Source organism: Oenanthe melanoleuca, chromosome 5 (assembly GCF_029582105.1).
Source record: "Oenanthe melanoleuca isolate GR-GAL-2019-014 chromosome 5, OMel1.0, whole genome shotgun sequence".
In the NCBI taxonomy this organism is placed as follows: Eukaryota; Metazoa; Chordata; class Aves; order Passeriformes; family Muscicapidae; genus Oenanthe; species Oenanthe melanoleuca.
The window spans coordinates 49890507-49904851 of NC_079339.1; the positions used below are offsets into that span (position 1 = coordinate 49890507).

At 39.2% G+C, this 14345-nt stretch overlaps 1 long non-coding RNA gene across 16 annotated transcripts in view; it reads right to left on the reverse strand.

Moving 5' to 3' along the window:
• The window catches only part of LOC130254448 (uncharacterized), a 235096-nt gene that overhangs the window by 119316 nt on the left and 101435 nt on the right, over positions 1-14345 (reverse strand). For 15 of the 16 annotated variants that reach the window (XR_008840721.1, XR_008840729.1, XR_008840724.1 and 12 more), the window contains 3 exons: positions 7993-8131; positions 7019-7069; positions 122-196 (listed from right to left, as the gene is read on the reverse strand). This is a non-coding gene — a long non-coding RNA (uncharacterized LOC130254448). The remainder of the gene's footprint in view (positions 1-121; positions 197-7018; positions 7070-7992; positions 8132-14345) is intronic. The other variant, XR_008840728.1, reaches the window with a different exon arrangement.

Genomic DNA, 14345 nt, shown 5'->3' on the forward strand with positions numbered 1-14345 from the left:
CCAATGGGCCCTGCCTTCCAGGCTGCACAAGTTTATGAACCCCAGAGCATTCAAATGAACTCTGCAATGTAGTTGTCCATAAACACAAGCTCCAAAATCTCCCTCTACAGTCAATACATACTCTGAATTCCTCTTCTTCTGCTGTCTCTAATCCTCTCAAACACTTCACACTTTCCAAAATCAACTAAATGGAGACCTGAAAAGCAGAGGAGATGAAGAATTAGATAACACAGTGTTAGACTGATTCCCTTCCAAGCACAGAAAACAAAGCCTAAAGGTTCACTTACCCTGTGGAAATTAGAGATTTTCAAGATTAAGACAAGCTTAACCTGCAGCCTGCACCAACCATAGATAAGGAAGGGCCTTCACATGTATTTATCCATATTTATTTTTCAGTATGCACCACAATTCTCTGAAAACTCTGTGAAATACATCACACCATGGCAAGCAGCCATCAGAAAATGACCAGGACAGCTAAAGGAATAATTTATAAATCAACATTAAAAAAACCCCACTTAGTAGATTATTTGCTATAAAATGTAGCTAGGATAATAGCAGAGAGGTACATAAAAGCCTTGAAAATACTTGTTTGTTTTTAATGGTTTGACTTTTCAAAATAATTGTTTTCTTTTAAAATATACTTAAAATTAAGGAGAATTAAAAATCCCACAAGTATATGAAATAAAGTATTTTAGTACAGAAAATGTTTAATGTAAGCAGAAACAATGTTTTATATGCATTACATTTGGACTTTTCACTACAGTGAGATAAACAGATTTTTTTTTTACTGTGAGTCAATCTGAAATATTATCTTAGTTTTTTTAATTCAGAAAGTAAAGTGAAAAATTATTTATTCATTAAGACCTAATGGTGAAGTTTTCACTGGAAAGAGGCTGGAACTTTCTACCAAGTACAAATTACATCTTATCTATTTAAGTTCAGTTCAGTAAGTGACTAAGTCCAAGTATAGATATATAGAAGAAAAGAACTGAGGCTAACTTCTCACTTTTCCATATTTTAGGATGTGTGCTTCTCCCCAAATGTGGCATTCACATATATATTTCTAGCTCATCACACATCATATTACACGTGGATATCAGGTTTCCAATGTGTCCTACCACCAATGCATCACGTCCCCTGCAGGAACCAAACCTGCTCCTAGCAGGATGAGGCCACAAAATAATGAAAGTTTTAATAAAGTTATGAGTTTGATGTTAACTTTTATACTGAGAGACCAGCCAGAAATTATGCTGTTCATTTTACCCCATATAAATGTCTGTCAAACAGGCTGAAAGTAGCCACTGGAACAGATACTTTAAACTTCATCTTCAAGCACACCATGCAACCTGGCTTAGTGGAAAATGCTTATGAGCTATTATGCAAGGGGCCTGACATAATAAATTTATAGATCATAAAACATGAAGAAGACATTGGGTTTTCCACCTCAAGATATTAAACAGCTGTGTTTATTCTGAGATTTTTTTTTATTTTTTTTTGATAGGTAATCAGACATAATGCCTTTTTTCTAATAGGAGTAAGAATTCTTTTAAATTCATTTTCTGAAGCCATTAGTTTCTGTCTTAGCCACTGTCTTAGCACTGTACATGTTTTCATCAAAATGACTCAGCTGTAACTATTTTCACTGGAGTCAAGCACAGGTTTCATAGTTTCCATTCTAGTGCTATTCTTTGTCATCTTTCTTATTCCTAACTCTGAAATTAAGGCCTTATGTTTAAATAAGCTCTCTTGGTACAACTGCTGAAAGAATTTATCTGTGACAATACTTGGCAAACTCAGATTTCTGGGTTTAACCCACTGAATCACTTCTAAGAACTTTGGCACCCAGGTACTGCAGCATTTGAAATATCTGAAGGTTTTTTCATAGGCCAAAATCACCTTAATGCAGATAGAGAGCTGCCCACAGAGCATGCTCTGGTAGTCCCAGACAGCTCATGAGAGCCCAGCCAGCCATGGATGTGTCCTAACAAATCCTCTGAGGATTTCCCATATGCAGATATTATCAGCAAGTCACAGAGCTCCTTTTGTGACTCATGCTCTGAGTGACATGAGGGCTAAGGGATGGCATTCCTCATGCACTGCAAGAGCCAAGCTTAGATTAAACAATTTTCATCTTTCTTTTTATAGTATATGGCCACCCACCAGCACCAATTTTTAGCCTTCTTTTAGTCTTCAAGATTCTGTATTTTTTTGTTTGTTTGTTCACTGTAGTCTGATGGCAGGAAAAAATTACTAAAAAAGCCAGAATAACCTCTTTCCTGTCTAATGATTGGCACTGAGAGGAACTCTTAAGTTCTGGAAAGTTTGAAGGTCTTCATAAAGCTGATGAGCTTCTCAGCATTCTACAGGCATTTTTGTAAAATTACCTAGGCAAGGGTGATCATAGCCAAAACCAAGATTCATTAAAAACAGAGAAAAGGGAATTCAAAGAAACAGTTTCCTGAATAGCAGTGAACTTAACACTTCAGTGAAACTGGATTTCTGTGATGGCACATGGTAGTGCTGGGGTCAGACACATAACTTCATGCAGTTTGCAAAATAAGGGTACCTGATAAAAGCATCACACTGTTAATACATTTCATTCTCACCTGAATATACATTTGAGTACACATATTCCTAGTAAAATATCACAGTTCCAATTGTTTTAATGTTCAGTCTAAACACTTTTTATGATAGATACACAAATTAAAACACAGTACCAGTTTACAGAAGAGTATATTCCTCAGGATTGCTTCACATTGCAACATCCACACAAAGTAGATAGTTATATTATTTTGTCTTCTGTATTAAAACTTATTAAAGAACTAACAGTAGCAAAAAAAAAAAATAGTGATTTTACCTGGTTGCAAACATCACTGGAGCAACTGATGTAAAAGCTGGGGAAAAGTGACAAGCTTTCATCAAGTGACAGTTGCTGTTTCTTTCCAGTTCTGTCATTCCACCTAGTAAAAGACATTACCTCTCTACACAAAATTTTGCCCTACCTTGCTTTACCTAAATATCTCAGAAATACTGAAAGTTCAAACTATCTGCTATTCATCTGCTCATATCATTTCCCTGTTAGCCACATCTATAGCTAAAAGGGAAGAGCAAAGATGAAACTGTGACTATCCCTGCTAACCACGCCAAAGACTCTGCAGTGGGAATGCTCAGAGATCCTGGCTTGCCAACCCAAGATCTTCAAGGCCACGTTTCACAGGGTCACTGCTGTGCTAAGCCAGAGCCATGTCACTTCTCTGATATTTCCTGAACTGAGTGACATCTGCCCACAGCAGAACAGAGAAGGTCAAGGTCCACTACTGGCAGATGTGCACAAGAATGGCTGGATTTTAAAACTATACCATGTTGGGTCTTCAAGCTGTTTCTGGCCTCAACTTTTCATAGACTGTGGGAAAGAGAAAGAAAATCTATACAATAGTATATATTTTCAAATGAAAAACTTCATACACCTTAATATATTGTTCTCAAGTTTCCTCATGTAATTATTGCCTCCATTTGTTTAAATATATCTATTCATTGAATTTATTGGCTGTACATGCTTTCATCAAAATGACTCAGGCATAACTGTTTTCACTGGAGTTGTTAGGCACAGGCTTCACATTTTCCAATCTTCTGCTATTCTTTGTCATCTTTCTTATTGCTAACCCTGAAATTAAGGCCTTATGTTTTAATAAGTGAAGAAGATACAAGATACACTACTTCCACAATCCAATAAAACTTCTCTTTTTTTAGGCATATTCACACTGGGCTGAGTCTTTGTTTACAAATGGTTAAGGTTTCTAGTTATTGAAAGAGATCAAGTATATACTGAACTCCTCTTTATCCCTTACAGCAATCAGCTTCAGTGTTTTGTTATGAAGCTGTAAAACACAGCACCAAGGAGAATCACAGATTCCAAAACTCTGTCAGAGAACCCCTTGGGCACTTCAAGAGAGATTAAATCTACAGATTGTTCAGGACAAAATAACTTGGCTTGCTTTTTGGCACCAGAAAAAAAAATACCACCATTTCTAAGACCTCAGTTTCAGTTTGCTCCTGATTTCCCAAACATCTCAAATTCTCACTGCTGGAATTCCTCATAGCCGAATTCCTTCCAGTTTTTGTTGAAGAGCCTTCTTTACAGAAATATCATAAAATTATCTCGTGGCAAAAATGGGGATTTTCTAAACCCTCATCTTAACTATCTAATCCCTGCATTTAAGCCCTCGTCTTCATTTCAGTCATAACTGAAGGCTCCAAGCCTGATTTAGGGAAGTCAGGAGGTACAATCCCTTGGTTTAAAATAAGAAATAGACAGAACAGCAACAATACTGTACTCCCACATTCTGAAAAGCAGTCTCAGACTCTGTAAATGTATCCACACAGTCTAGGGGATAGACAAGGATAGGAAAAAAAAAACACCACCTGAGAACTCCTTCCATGTGTCTAGGAAGGGCAATGCAGACCAGCACAGGCTCTTTCACTCACAGGGGAGCAAGATTCATGATCAGGGTTGTTGCCTCATGCTGACCTGCTGAAACAGCCCATAAAGCACACTACCCAGCAGGTATAGCATCCAAGCCTGGTTTTAAACAGAACTGCCCCTTGAAACTGAACATCTGTAATTCCCTGTGGAATTACTGTAACATGACTGCATTGCAATTTCAAAACAATATCAATTCAGACTTCAACCAAATTACATGACCTCAGTTTCCACCACTCCCTCCTGCCCACAATCCTTTTTTTCATATTATTAGCTTTCAGTTGGCAAAGTTTCCTTATCTGACACCTTTTGCACTAACATGAGCACTCCAGCAATCACAGCAGAGGGGTATGAGAAGGGCAGCTGACCCCCTTTAAGTAATAGTACAGATTACTTAGAGTAATAGAAGCAGCTACAGCCTCTATTCCTCACAGACTGGTGTCAATTGCAATTAGCCATGATGGTGTTTGCAGTGTTGCAGTGGAAGAAACAATAATCTGTCTTTGTATTTATGTCAAATTGTGAGCCTAATGTATTGGCACTGACTGCTGCTGCAGCAGGCAAAAACTCAGAGGCTGTAAATTTTATTTTCTCTTTGAAATTTCATGACATAAGAACTGTACTTCCAGGTACTTTTGTACTCTTTTGCTTGTCAGAAATGTGGAAAGAAAAAATAAGCAGTGCTAAAAAAAAACGGGGACTTTTCTATATGGAAAGTATTGCCTTTCCTTCAGAAAAGCCAACTATTCAACCTTTTTGAAATTTGGTAAGAGAAAACCAAATAATTTTGGCCAAAGCCACACAGAAATAGTTTGGGGGTTTCCCACAAAAAGCCCTGCAAGTTTCTAAGAAATGTAGATACTATCTGGAAGTACACTCAAAAAAGTATTTTTTCCTTTCAAATAAAGAATCAGACACAAAGGTCATTTGGGGTAATCTCCTCCTTATTTCATCAATTATGATACTGAATCTGATTTTGTCAGAAGGAAGCCTCTCATCAACTACTATATTTTTTAAAGAAATTAAACAACTTTCATGGCTTGCATGGGAAAACAACATGAGCCATTTTTATCTGTGTCAGATTTCTGCTGCAGTGGGAACCTCTGATAAACCAAACAACCCAGTATCACTGGTAAGTATTATTACATATAAATCCAACTGTTGATTATAAATTCTGACAATGCTTAACTGTTAGTTCAATCTCAGATGAAGTTCAACCAGGCAGTGCTACTGAAGAGAAAGATGATGACAAATTTCAAGTATCAAAATATCTTACACTGACCAGGAGATTTATTAGCCTGAAAGCATCTGACCTCAATTTGAAGAACTTTGGAAAATTTTACTGTTGATTTGGTCAGTAGTATTTGAGGAAACCAGAATAAAACGCATAATAAACTATGATCTATGCATGGGAACAGATCTAAACAGCTGAATATATAAATAAGATCTTTTTCTATAATCCAAGAAAAACAGCAGCAAAAGACAGAAAAAAAAAATACCAAGAAAAGAGAAAATTTTTCACTTATTTTTCTTCTATATCACTCTATATCCTTAACAGGTTTAAAAGTCACACAGAGGCATAAAATTTATATTAAGAGAAATATGGAGAAGAATAAAGAGATATATGGAGGAAAAAAATAAACCAGAGAGAAAAGAACCCAGAGTCTTAAATAAATTTCCATGCACAGGAAAAAAAAAAAAAAAAAAAAAAAGTTAACTAAAATTTTAGGAACAGAGAAGTTAGAATTTATTATTGCACTTCCCAATACCACAGATATAGGCAAAATCAGAGCATGCAAATGAGTTCATTTAAGTCTCACATTCCTGACACTTTTCCAATGAACATTTCAGAGTCATTTTGAAAAACACACCCAAGACAGATTTTCTTCTGGTGTTTGCCTGAATGGAACTCTTGCCTGTGCATAAGAATCCTGCACTGTTTTCAGATCCATTCCAACACTTTTCCTAGTGTTTCACTTTGAACTGAAGAAAATGAGAATTCTCAAGATGCACCCTTTTAGAAAACTGAGTCACTTCAGGTCACAATGATTTGGCTTCAGTGACTACATAAAACATTGCAGTTGGCACAGATGTATCATAAACAGCTTGGTAGAGATGTTGGATGAAATGTGCACACTTGGGAGCCTGCTGAAAGATGAACATGGAGATGTAGATTTTCATTTCTCAGTTCTGTTCTTCAGGCTGGCAAAGCACCTGCATGTTACAGGCAAACGCCAAACTCTGTTTGGATGCAGCAGTTTACTCCCTCCCTCATTTATACCCACTTGCATGGCATTCTCATGTAGGCTTCCTTCTCTGTTTATTCTCAGCTTAGTTGTGTGACAGCCTCTGGTGTTCCACTCAAATCCCATTTTCAAAGTGCCTTCTCAAGAGCCACACTGTAAGATTCATGTGTCTGTCTTCACCAGAATGCATTTCTAAGGATTAGTTGGCAAATCTGGGGTTCAGAAATTTCTGCCAGCACCAGGAATATATCCAAACTCCTCTATGCAATAATGAGAAACTTCCAGCACCCACCTTGTCACAGCTGGACATGAAGAGGACAGAATTGAAAGTATTCATGTGGCTCTGTGGAAGAAATTAATGCAAAAAGCAAGAGGGATGAGGCACTATTTTTCCCCAGCTTTACCCTGTGATAAATTCACTGGCTTGAATGGAGTCACTCTGGAGTAGAATTAATATAATACAGTGATAAATCAGGCCTATTGATGCACTGACAGTGCCCCTGTAGGACCTTCTCAAGCCACCAGCCTACTGAACACTGCTCACAGCATTGTCTTCCCAAGCACTGTGCCATGCCATTTCCACAGACAAATTGTTTCCTGACACAGCAGAGACAGATCTCCATGCTTCCTGCTTAGCTAATGCATTATAACCACATTGTTTTGCACTGGTTGCCCTCTAATTTGTGTGCAAAAGGATTTCTGAGTCAAACACACAGCCCTCAGCTGTGGCAAATCCATGTGGAGTTTTGACTCCTAAAGCATCCAAAGATCACAGAAGTTACAGATGCAAAATGTACTTCTCTAACTACTTTTATGATTTGATTATTTGAAAAGCCAGGAGAGGAAAGATGGATCGGGATACTGGAGCCAAGAATGCTTTCTAAGCAGGCAGTGATAGCCAAACTCCTGGCCTTGAAGTCCAAGGTAGCAAAGGATGCCCTGAGGAAATATTTATACATATCTTGGCCCTTTGTGGACCCCTCAAAAATTTTCTGGTTTTTGTTTTCTGACAGATATTAAACCCAAGAGGCAGTTTTAGACAGTGAAAAATTATGTCTGGTCATAATTGCTTGGTAATTAGCAGCTCTCAGCGGCAGCAAGCCAAATAATAAACATTTCTTCCAAGTATATCTAGTCATTGTTTTGATGACACCTTTCCAACTCAAGGCTTCTCATTTCTGGCCAATGTCAAAAATGCCACAGGGGTGGGGCAATGTAAAATGAAAATCAGACCCCTCTTTGGAAACCAGATAGGAGGAAAAATACCTTAAGAAAAGAAAGTCCAAAAAGCAGGACTATTCCAGCCTTCTTTCAACAGCTCCAAGAGACCTTTGATGGTGGAAACATTCTGGTTTTCTCCTGCAGATCCAAAGTGCCAGTAAATTATGTGCTGTTCCAGGCAAAGCTACAATGACAAAAATCAAAATTTATGTTCATGGCTACCCTGAAAAGTTATGTCAATGTTTAGAGGTGAGAAGAAAGGCAGCATGAGAAGGAAGATCAAATACAGATCACCATCTCTACAAATGGTTCCACCGCTGTAAGCAGAAGACAAAAAATCTGGGGATGTGCTTCTTGCCTCAGTCCCCTCTAATTAATAGATAGAGACACTTATGGACAGAGTCCATTTGCTATTTTACACATCTGCTCTAGGATAACTAGAGCTGGCACCTATTGTCCCTTGACTATACTGGCCAGATATCCACAGAGTATAACAGAATGCTTAAGGACTACTATAATGGCACATGATTGCATTTCAGATGCCTTTACATTTAATTAGAAAAATTCCACCCTCTTTCTCTAATCACAGAGGCAAACTGCCCTTGTAGGCCTAGATGAAAAGAATGACTACTATCAAGGAAAAATACGTCTGTTCATCCACAATCTCCAGGGAACACTCAGGAATGTTGGAGACAGAGAATTTCTGGTCAAAAACATGCAAGTTGCTCTGTCCCAAAAGGCAGAGAAATACCAAAGGGGTTGTTCCAACACACCTATGGCTGTTATCTTCAAGACAGGGGTATATCTTGGGTATGCCCACAGTCCAGGAGCCCAGCTGCATCCTGAGCTGCCCCCAAAGCAGTGGCCAGCAGCTCAGGGGGGTGGTCCTGCCCCTCCACTCTGCTCTCATGACACCCCACCTGGAGTTCTGCATCCAGCTAGGGACCTCCAGCACAAGAAAGACATGGACCTGATAGAGTGAGTCCAGAGGAGGACCACAAAAATTATTAGTGTTGGAGCACCTCTCCTGCACCTCTTCCAGGCTGGAAGAGCTGAATTGTTCAACCTGGAGAAGGGAAGGCTATAGAAAGATCTCATTGCTGTCTTCCAGTACTTAAAGGGGACTTAAAACAAAACAAAACAAAACAAAACAAAAAAAAAAAAAAAAAAAAAAAAAAAAAAAAAAAAAAGGGAGAATAACATTTTAAATTGCCATGTAATGACAAGGGGAACAAAGGATTTAGATGAAAAGAGGAGAGATTTAGATTGGTAGTTAAAAAAAAGTTTTTATTCTGAGGGTGGTGAGACAGAACAGGTTTCTCACAGAAGTTATGGATGCCCCACAAGTGTTCAGTCCTATGTTGGATGTGGCCCTGAGCCTTTCTATGATTCTATGATCTTCCTTCACTCTCTGCTCTTTCTGTAGAAAGGCATTTTGCCTAATTGTGAATTGGCTAACAAATAACCAGAGCTCAGCCCAGATGTCCCTCACTCCTCAGGGCTAGGAAACTCCATCAAGAGGATGGGGAATAGAATATACTTCAGAAATGGAGGGAGGTACCTATTGTGTGGCATTTGCAGACTCCAGAGCCACTCTCCTAGAGCCCTCACACACTGAACAGGGTGCTTTGAAGGTTCCACCCCTCTTCTTGCATACACTTCCATTTGTTTGTAAAACAGAGCAACCTCCACAAACCAATAAAGACAGAAGGCCAGCAGAAAAGAAAAACAAAAAACAACACAGATTAACTAGATATCCCATGTATTTACTTTAGACTCCAGTGCTAGTGACGGTCTCTATGTGAATAAAATAAACTAGCACATTGACAAATTATCCAAGTTTGAAGGAATAACAAGAGTTGAAATTATTGCAATTACACAATGTTCACAGAAATGCCAAACTGAAATTCTCTGAACTGTAAATGAGACCTGAGGGTCAGGTTCTGGCTCAGGAAACACATGAGAAATCTCAACCAAATAAGTGAAGTAGCACTAACAGTAATCCAGTGCAGGACTGTGTGGGCTGCCTCTTCCCTGGGGAAATTTTCCCACCATTTAGGCTCTGAGTTTTTGACTTCAGCATTAAAAGTACTGTCTTCTTGTAAGCTCAGTCATTAAGCCTTTCTGGCTCCTCTACTACTTACTTTCTTGAAAGAGAAGCTGACCCTCAGCCTTGAGAATGCAGCATCCTGAGCAGCCTGACCTGCACCTATTGAACTCCATGGCTTCTCCACAGACACAGGTGCCTAAAACACCAAGGGATGCTCTGCTTTAAATAACCACAGTACTGGATCACTGCAAAGGGATAGCCCTCACACATCATTCTGCAGCATTAGTTCACAGTTTAAACTCAGTTCAACTTTAACAGCAGATAGGGTAGGGAGGAGGAGAAGTAAAGTAGGGTCTCCCTAAATCTGAGTGATACTACATTTGCCCAGTCTAAATGCACAACAGACCCCTTTAGACAAAATTGTCCATGGTTGCTACAACTCTCAATGCCATAGGGAGGCTTTCTTGGATAGCCTTCATTCCAGGATAAGCAAGAGACCCTTCACATATTCCTCTGCCTGCCCAGCCCACTTGCTACACTTCGACCACTGGGCTGCTTTGACTTCACACACCTTCTGCACATCACCAGCATAACAGAGACAGAGTTGTTCCATCTACTTCCCATTCCCATCTGATACGAACCTGGTGCAAATTATAACTACTTTCATATGTTATAAGTTGGCAGAGAACTTACCTTGTGATCTTCCAAAAAGGTTTTTGTTACTGAGCTTCACATTAGCTGCTAAATTCTGACTCTTTAACACTTTTCATATAGCTTACCTTCATTAGTTAAATCAGTGCTGATGATATCCCAGATTTGCAGGGGGTTGCACCTACTTATGCATGACCCTGGAAGCCTTTTTAATGGGATATTGTGGAGTATATTTTGGCAGGACACTGAAAACAAGTTTATTTTACTTGCAAGATCACATAATCAGCTCAGCAGTGCTGAAATGTGGCAATGAAATCCTCTCATCGCGTAGAGATGATGATCAGCAATACTACCAATAGATAGGAAAAGCTAACCCAGTCCTCCTAGTCAGTGGATCTTACTTGCATTTAGGGCTGACACATACATAGCAATTTGCCTCTGTTCTACAGCAGCTGCAAACTATTAACTATGACAATGAAGTTGATTTTTAAACCAACAAATATGACGGCTATTATGAAAGTTTTACCACTGTCACATGGTGTGCAGTCTTTAAATTCATCCCTTGCTGTGTGGCTGAACTTTTATTGAATTTTTTTTTAAATTAAAAGAAGGTCATGCGAGGACAGAAAACCTCTTTGTCAATCAGACTGTGCAGTGCACAAAACTCTTCCAGAACTCTCATAAAAGCCAAGACCAGCACACTGCACTTAAAGCACAGTGTAGCAGAGATACCACAACTGCATTTGACAGATAAAAAGATACTCCCCCTCATTCCCTATTGCTTCTTTCCGCCTCCAAAATGCCATCATCTCTGCTGGGCTCCCAGAAAACATAGCACTGAAGGATCTATTTGCCAACGGAGGGAGTTTTCAACATAAGAAGCCTTCAAAATGATACCCATGGTCCAAAGCACACACCTTTGCTATAATGCACTGATAGAAACAAATCAAATGAAAACCAGCTTCCAATCCAAGACTTGCACAGAGAAGAAAAAGAAGGATTTTAGCTCCTTTCGACAGCATGTGGTGCATTTGGGGGGTGCTTACAGTCAGATATCATACTAAATGTCTGTCATCATGTACAAATAAATTGTGGCCAAATAAATTTGTAAAAATCAAGATGTAATCTTTAGATATTTTTCCCCGTATATACCCAGTGAAGCAGGACAAAAAATTTTGATTTCTAGAAGCACTTATAACTATTCAGCTGAAGAAGTGATTCCTCCTGGTTTCTATTTCCATTCATCTTCTTTCTCACCTCATCATATGAGCTACCCTTCTCCTTCAAAAGAACTGTGCAGAAACCCACAGGCAGAGCAGGGGGTGAGCCTCACTATTTTACATAACAAAATCATATGCATCATAACACACACACACACACAACTTCCCAAATGTCTGAGGTTAGTTATCCTTCATGTCCTGACAAGTTACACCCACCTTTCCCAGAGGAACTGGCTCACTCCATAACAAATCCCAGATTTTTGTTAAAACAGCAAATAAATTAGGACCACCTACCACCCAATCCTGCAAGCAGTTACTGTAGACATCCCTGCCTGCTGCCACGCACAGCCCCAGAGTTTCAGCTGGCCCGTCCGTGACACAAAGTGCCGTATCTCCGGCAAATGTTTCCAGAGTTCTGCTCCATTGCTAGGTCAGAATCAGCTCAATTCTCTAAGCCCTGTTTACAGACAGCCTCCAGCACTGGTTTATGTTGGAATAATTCATAAGGATGAAACACAAGGCTGGATTTCAGAATAAGGCCCCCCAGTCAACATGTGAGAGCATTTATGGCTCTGTGAGACCTAGGTTTAAAAAAAAAACTTAAAAACAGACAGCATTTCCCTGTGAGTGTCCAGTTTTCCCATGTTACAGCTTGCTCTCTCAAGAAGACTGGTAGGCTGAGATATTGGTCACTATGCAAAAATGACAACATTCAATTAAAACAATAGCAATTTCAAGAGATGCTTTTTTTTCAATAGATGTATGACATTCCTAGACATTCTATTAATTAGCAGGCCCCAGGCAACACATTTGGAAAAACAGAACAATCTGGCCTTTGATTTTTATCCAGGCCTTACCCAAGATCACACAGAGGTAGCCAGACTGCTGATAGATCCCCCACACAGAGCACACACCCCCAGCAAACAGCTGTGCTAAGAACTGAGTGTAAATCACTTTGAAGAATTCTCAATCTGCAGAGAATCAAAGAATGATTTCTTCATTAATAAAAAACTGCTGGTGTCAGACTGGGCAATCAGAATTTGCTAAGTGGACTCTACTAACAAGTCCCAAATTTGTTTCTCTGTCCTTTTTTCCAGTTACCTGTTTTAACTTCACTTTAAAAGCCATCCTGAACAAAAAACATATCCTGGATATCTTCTATATTTCAGGACCAGGAATTCAAACAAGCTCATTACTTTTAAAGTATGGAGGTTATTAATATCCTGATGAGCATCTGAAATTAGCAGCATCTCATGTTCTACACCTACATGATGGTTATCTTGGAAACTGGCATCCTTGTTACACCTTTTCTGGGTGGCTGTAGTCATAATCCATCAGTACACTGGATGAAAAACACCGTCTCAACAGATGTTGTAAGATGCCAGCTGAAACACTCTAGCTTTTGATACTCCCACCTGCATTAATAATTTGTGGTTGCATTGGATAAAGATCTGTGAGTTCCTTCACTTTTAGGAATTTATTAAGGTAATCAAAACTTTGGAATCTTTCTTACTGGTTGTATTATTCATTTCATCTGTAGACAATAATGGTCCTCTTACATTAAGGATAATTTGGGCCTTAGATGGGCTTTCCACATTTTTCAGTGATGTAGCTGCAATTAAAACAAATTCCAAAGAGAAAAAGGGAAAGACTATTTGATCTTGAAAGAAGCCAGACTGTCTGGAGGATATGTATTTTGAAGGTTTTATTGGTAGCCCTCAGAGAAAGGCAGCTATAACCTAAGCTTGAAGGCTAGCAAGGGCTATGTGGGTTTGTGTGGGAGGGGGTTAAGTCTAATTTGTAAATGGTGAGTTATTAGCCCTGACATTTGAGAATAGACACTGCATTGTGTTGATGATGAGAGCAACCCGAGTTTTCTTGTTAATGGCAGTGATTCATTCTTTCCCACTCAACTATTGTTCCCATTTACCTGGCAGAGAATTACTTGTTATGTGTTTCCAATTGCTGATTTCTGGAGAAACTGTTGAGATGAGCAAAAGCACAGGAGAAGAAATGCACAAAGCAGGCAGAGTTCTGGGAACAGCACCAGTGGGTCTCTCAAAGGCTCTGTGGCCTTTGCCCCCTCCTCTACCCCCCTTTGCACCTGAGGAAACCCTAGCTCTTTTCTGCCTTACTCAGAGTTTTCAAACTCCCTTCCTTTCAATTCAGGATTATTCCCTTAGATTCAGGCTTTCAAAATTATTTAAAATATCTGAAGATTTGTAAAATACTTGGAAGCTTTAAATTACTTTAAACCTATGTGTAGTCATACATTTGGTAGCACAGAGCAACCAGCCTTGGATTTTCCACTACAGCCTTACCCAGCCGCACAAAAGCAGCTATGCCAACAACTGGCCTCCTATACCACATGAAACCACCCAGAAATCCCACAAGGGGTCTCAGCCAATTATCCTCACAGAAGTCTATATATTAAGCTTTTTTAAATTGTGTGAAAGCCATGGAATATCAGGACAAGG